Source organism: Fukomys damarensis, unplaced genomic scaffold (assembly GCF_012274545.1).
Source record: "Fukomys damarensis isolate Sample0158 unplaced genomic scaffold, DMR_v1.0_HiC HiC_scaffold_16, whole genome shotgun sequence".
Classification (NCBI taxonomy): Eukaryota; Metazoa; Chordata; class Mammalia; order Rodentia; family Bathyergidae; genus Fukomys; species Fukomys damarensis.
Genome location: NW_022900928.1, coordinates 107,371,681 through 107,378,222, shown reverse-complemented (window position 1 = coordinate 107,378,222; position 6,542 = coordinate 107,371,681). Strand labels below are relative to the sequence as shown.

Sequence of the window (6,542 nt, the reverse complement as noted above, 5' to 3'; positions counted from 1 at the left end):
TTAAATAAAAATACACTGTGATGTATCTCAAACAATGGCACTCTAAATCAGAGTTAAAATGAGGTTGAGATCAACTCATACCAATATGGATAGGAATTGGAAAACAGAATGTTGAATAAAAACACAAGTCATATAATATGTATGATAATTATGCCATTTAAGTATACTATTTCTTATATTGTGCATGCATACATATGCATAAAGCCAAATTGAAAGTCCTGGAAAGGAAGGATATTCATCAACTTCAATACAAGAGTTGCCCTCCAGGAGGGAGTGGGTTAGATTTCTAAAAGTCCTGCTCAGTTTTATAGTAGCTAGATATGTTATTCTCCCTACTCAACCTCCCAGAGATTGAAGCAAAATATGGCAAAATATGAAATCTTAGTAGTTGAAGTTTCTTAATAAGGGAAAGTGAAAGGAAGCAGGAAATAGAAGATCTGATTTATTAAAATGTATAAAGATATTCTGACCAAATAAGAGTTCTCAAATTAGAATTGATGCACAGACACTGTATTCACAGGTAACACAACCTATCAGAGACAGTCCTCCCAAACTAAATTGGTAGTTAAGAAGCTTAGGGGGTGGGGATTTTAGCTCAGTGGTTCTGCTGCCTGCTTCACAAGCACAAGGTCCCAAGTTCAATACCCACTACAAAAAAAAAAAAAAGAAAAAGAAAAAGAAAAAGAAAAAGAAAAAGAATCCTGAATTCATTCCTCTTTGACCACATCTCATTTTTCTCACTGGGCACTGGGAATTTTCAGAGGTTCCTTTATGGTCACAGTTCCCAGGGATGCAATTTAATTCACAGAGGCAATAATTTAAATAAAGGTTGACCTATACAGAAGAAGCAATCTCACAAATAGCTATTTTATGGTCAATAATATGCACGGGCCATCTTACTGGTATTAAGGTATTTTTAATTTCAAAGAAAAGAATAACTGTAAAATAATATTTAACATACTTTTGGGCCTATTGGGGGGCACCAATGGCATTTTAATGGTTGTCATCATTTTGGGGTATAACATAAAGCCATCTATACGTCATTCCTGTTTGTGAGGCTCTCTGGACATCTGTTTCTTGCATTAAGTAATTAGTTCAGACTCAGTTATGGTAAATGGCATATACCCAGTTGACCATCTGGCTCCTCGATATAGTTCACTTTCAGGAATGGCTCTTGTTCTATGCCATCCCATCAATATTCATTACATGGGCATATTGATAAAAGTTCCACTTCTATTCACTGCTAACTTCTGTCTTAACTCTTTCCAACATGATTTACAGAGCAGACATACAGCTAACACAAAGGAGATTTCATTCTAGAGAGATTTAGAAGATGTGGTCAAATTCCTTTAAAGACAGCCTGACCAAATGGTTACAAATGGATGTTTTTATAGGTGATGCAGTTTTCCTAAATCAACAAATCTTATTTTACATTATACATCACCATAACTATGACACCTGAAAGTGCCATTCTAAAATAATTCTGAGTGTTACAGCAAATATCTTGCATTTATTTTCAGAAAGAATGATAGTTTTCAGAATAGTATAGTGACACTAGCTTTGAAATCATTTTCAATTTCATGTTACTTTCAAACCTGACTCACATATGCTAGGATAGCAGCTTTCTGGCTTCTTGCTCTATAAGCTTTGCAGAAGCAGATTTTAATATTATTCACAAGGGGTAACAAATTTTAAAAAGAAAAGGGAGAGGAGAAAGCGGTAGAGGGACAGTCTCACTAGCTTTAAAATGAACTTTTTTTTTTTTTTTTTTTGGGTACCAGGTATTGAACTTGGGTCCTTGTGCTTGCAAGGCAGGCGGCAAGACTACTGAGCTAAATCCCTGGCCCTCTCATTATGTTTCAGAATATTTGAGCTATAAAATTTATTGTGTGTGCTTATGAATTTGAAATTTGATTTTCCACCACACTATTCAAAAATCACTTTGTGATGTCATTATTTTCATTTTCATTTCATGGCATTTCATTTGCCATACTGTTCCTCACTAAGAGTTATGGGTGAATAATCCATCCCAATCTTCACTTGTCTGAGTTTTCTGACACTTTTACAATGAGCTCATATTAAATCTATAAGAAGAAGAAAAAGCATTTTTATTAGAAATGCTTTACACTTTGCCCAAATATTGTGATTTCATCATATAACTTTATTTTTACAGTATCTGTGCCTACTACTCACACATGTAAAATGCAGTAGTAACTGGGATTTGGTTTTCTGCAAATTATAGGTAATTATGCCTTAGTAGCTACAAATATATTATTCTGTATTTGTTGTCACTAAGAGACACCACTCAATTGGCAAATGTTAACAAAGAGCAGAGCAAATACAAATACCACTTATTCTACTGATATTTTAATAGTCTTCCTTTGACACCATAATATGATATACACATAAATATTGCTTAACTAGTTAAATGATAGCATAATGCAAGATCAATTATTAGATCCTCACAAATTCAATGTATTGTGAGACTCAGCTAAAATAATGAGTAAGAGGGATTTTGATCTACTAAATTAGACTAGACTAAACAGATAAATGTATATGCTTTAACCCACTTCCCCTTTATACCAAGAATACTTTCTAGTAGGGCCCAAGAGATAACTTGTTGATTACTGTCACAACTCTTCCCCTAAATTTTACCATGAATGTCTCCCTTCTATTATTATCTTTGCATTGTTCTAGTGAGTCAACAGCCTTTAAGAACAAAATATATCATTCTAAGAACAGTTTTTATATTTTATTTTCACATATGGAAACAGTCACATTTGTTTCAGTGTGTTTATGTAAAATTAAAGGAACACTGGCAAGGAGCTGCACCTTCTTATTTCTAAATGGGAAATGGGTTAAAGGTTAATAACTATTGAACCACACACACATATGTTAAGTGGGTTACTTTTTCCCGCTTCTAGTCCCTATTCAAATTGTACCTCTCCCATGAAGCTTCTCCTGTTATTTCTGGAATGGTCTCTCCTCTGGCTTTAAAAATTTATGTATTTCTCTAACAGAATTCACTACTGTCTTATACTGTTTGTCTCCTTGGGAGGCACAGAATTGTGCACATTTCAACAATTCTGAAGCTTAGATGCACCCTACGACATATATGTTATGCAGCTGACCCTCCATGTTTGTGGATTCTACAGCCATGGATGCAACTGACTGCAGATAGTATTAAAATGATTGCATCTTTACTGAATATATACAGACTTTATTTTTTGTCATTATCCCTAAACAACACAATATAAAAACTATTTACATTATGTTTGGTGTTCTAAGTAATCTAACATATAGGGGAAGATGTTCGTAGTTATATGTGAATACTGCACCACTTTGCCTAAGAGATTTGAGCATCCTTTGATTTTGGTTTCATGGAATGTCTTGGGGAAAATCCCCATAGTTACCAAAGGGTGACTATTTTTAATGTGTTGTTGCTTCCTCCTGCATATTCAAATCAGCTCTCATTAAATCAGCGGAGGAATTTACAATTAATCAAGCTGTGAATAGCTTTACAATCTGCCTACCTGAAGAACTCGTATTCTCTAAGAAGTAGACCATCAGCTTGCAGTGCAGAGACCTGGGGAGATGGAAATTACTAACCTCAGGCTCTCTTTGGCAGAGAGAATTTTTGTATTCATGTAACTAAAGTGTTACCCAGTGACATCTTCTACATTTCTCCAAATGTATATTAGTATTCTCTCTTAAATCTCAGACATTCTGATATGGCATTTGTCCATATACTGCAAACAAATCAGATTTTACATTTTATGTTAAGTAACTTACAGTTCAAAGCCCCAACTTGCTTCTCTCCTTTTACTGAACACTGAGTTGGGCCATTCAGATGCCTCCTTCCCTTCCAAACTGAGTCACTCATTTCAGATCTTGGGAGTATTGCTCATGGACAGCCTAAATGAATCCTGCTGCAGACACTGCCCTCTGCTAAAGACAGCCAGGTAACCTAAGCTCAGTCCCCTACCAAGAGCAGCCCATATAAAATGACTGGTTAGAGTTACAAAGCCTGGGCCCTCTGCCCCACTTAGGGATGGTGATTCAGAGGTCCCAGACCTCTGGAGCATGCAGTGAGGTTGGCTGTGACCCCATTTGAGAATGCCTCCCAGACCAATTCCTTTTTCTGTCATACTTTCTTCTTTTTCTCACAAGGGTTGAAAGGGTTGATGCAGAGATTTCTACACCCCTGGGAACTTGACGTGTGACAGCTGGAGTGCTAGGAATGGTCTCACAAATGCTTCAAAAATAAAATGTTGGAGCCGGATTACTCATGAGCCAGTAAACTAGAATGGCCCCTATCACTGATGGTAGATAGATCTCAGAAAGTGAAAACACTTTCACTATTGGTGAACAGGGATAGTATACTAGAAAGATTAGCAGGTCTGATGTACAGGTATTTTAAAAATACAGAAGAAATAATATTAATAAGCAAAATTTATCACTAACTAGGTGTGAAAGCTGAAGCTTGCTTTCCAGTAAAACAGGTCACTCTTACTTCCTGCCACTATAAGGCAGACAAAGTTGAGAATCAAAAGAGGCAGGGATCAGAAAGTTACCCAGGGTACCTGAAAGTGGCGTGAAGCATGTTTTCTGCTAGATATTGTCTGTATTAGTTTTGTTCCCTTCCCCTGGTCCCCATTCCTGAACCTAAGAAAAATGTGGGATGCTAATAGAGGAAGATATTTTATAATTAGAGAACATAAGCATTTCAGAAACTCATAGATCTTCACTTGGAAAATATTGAACAAAAAATCCAAAATCAGTACCTACCAACACACCACCAAGTGCATCCCATAAAGTTGATAGGACGTTATTAAGTTTGCTACCTTTGGAGAAGATGAGCTTCAAGAATGTGTTGAACCTCGTGATAGCCATGATGTCACCCATGCTGCAGCAGCGATCAGCAAGGTAGGGATGCCCTTCTCTATGCCATGCCCTGCCTCCTGCAAGTGCAGCATGGACAGGACCAGGACCGCAGGAGAGATGGCACCTAACACAAAATCTAATAGAAATCCCCACTGTCAAGGGAAATCCATAATGAAGTGGGAAACAACAGCAGTAGTGCACATCTCTCTGATGCACCGACCAAAGGACAGCAGGAAGCAGATGGTCTTCATTGGCCGCAGAGCCTCGGGATCAAGTCCATGTTTTGCTTGTATTAGGATGATGGTAAGGACAGTGGTTCTTAGAGTTGAAGACCACTAGCTAGGGACTCTGATCTGTTTTCTGATGGGTGGAATATTCCTGATGATAAAACCAGCCAGTTATATCCCAAGATGAGGTGGAGGTGGGGGCACTGTAGGTGTTCTAATGAGTTGCAGAAGTGTCCCTCCAAGACGGGTACAACAAAAAATAATTACTAGTCCAAATAAATTTCCACCAGGGAGAACTTCAGGGCCTGAAAGTAGCCAGAGTATACACCAATTCATAAAGTATAAAGCTCTACTTGTCATTATATTATTTACTGTTCCTTGTGGAGGACAAGAAAAACATGTCCTCTTTTTCCTCTGTGGCATTGTTTTCTCTGTGTATGGGACCATTTCTTTAGTTCCTTTATGTGCACCATAGAACTGACCAGATATACCTGGTTGGAAGTTTGTATCCTCTTCATCTTTACTTTCTGATTCTATAGTATGCATGCTCTATATATTAGAAGTATTCATGATGATCCAGGTAGCGTGTCTAAGGTTACAGAGACCACACATTGTTACGTCCTCCCATTAGACATGTGGCTAGTCGCTCTTTAAATGCGTGGAATATTTTTGAACCTCTTCTTTTCGGCTTAATTGGATCAGAAGTATCTGTTTCATCTCTTAAAACAAATGCTATTACCACTTGTGTCGTTATCTGTGTTTGGCAGTATTTGTCCGAATTTTAAGCACATTTGCACTGGTGTGTTTTGCTGGTTTTAATTTTAAGGAGAAAATATTTATCGCCTTACCACGGATGCCCAAAGCTACCCTGGGTCCCCTGGCTCTGGAGACAGCGCCGTTCACAGAACCCCACTTGGAGTCGTACTCGAAGGACGTGATAATAGTGGCCTTTTTAGCCATCCCGGTCACAATCCCAAACAGGGCACTGCTCATCGGCATCCAGGGGCCCAGGATGCTCTCGCACCACTCCAACCACAGTGCAGCAGAGCCTCACCTGCCAGGACTCAGGGGCCACTGACGTCATCGCCGCCTGGCACCTGTTTGTCTTAGTGAATTCTCTCAGGGCAGGACACGGTTAAAGTACAAGTACGTGCGGGTTGTACACAGGACAATGAGTCCACTGCACACCTGACTTCTTTGCAGGGCTTTCCTGGGATTTATTGCTTTCAACTACATTTGATAATACAGTATTACATGGAATGCTCAAGACCAAAGCTAAATACACTAGGAAAGTTGGCTCAGTAAGGCTGAATTCGATGTCATAATACAAACCAAGCAGAATGAAAACCAAATGAGCCGAATGACACAGAAACGCACCTGCATGTTGAACCTGGTGAGAAGCCTGCGTTTCCAGACAGAAGGAGAATTCCC

The 6,542-nt window shown here is 38.5% G+C and overlaps 1 pseudogene; it reads right to left on the bottom strand.

The window, feature by feature from the left end:
- Positions 1–4,734: 4,734 nt before the first annotated feature.
- On the bottom strand, positions 4,735–6,104 carry LOC117286276 (annotated as a pseudogene).
- Positions 6,105–6,542: the final 438 nt, after the last annotated feature.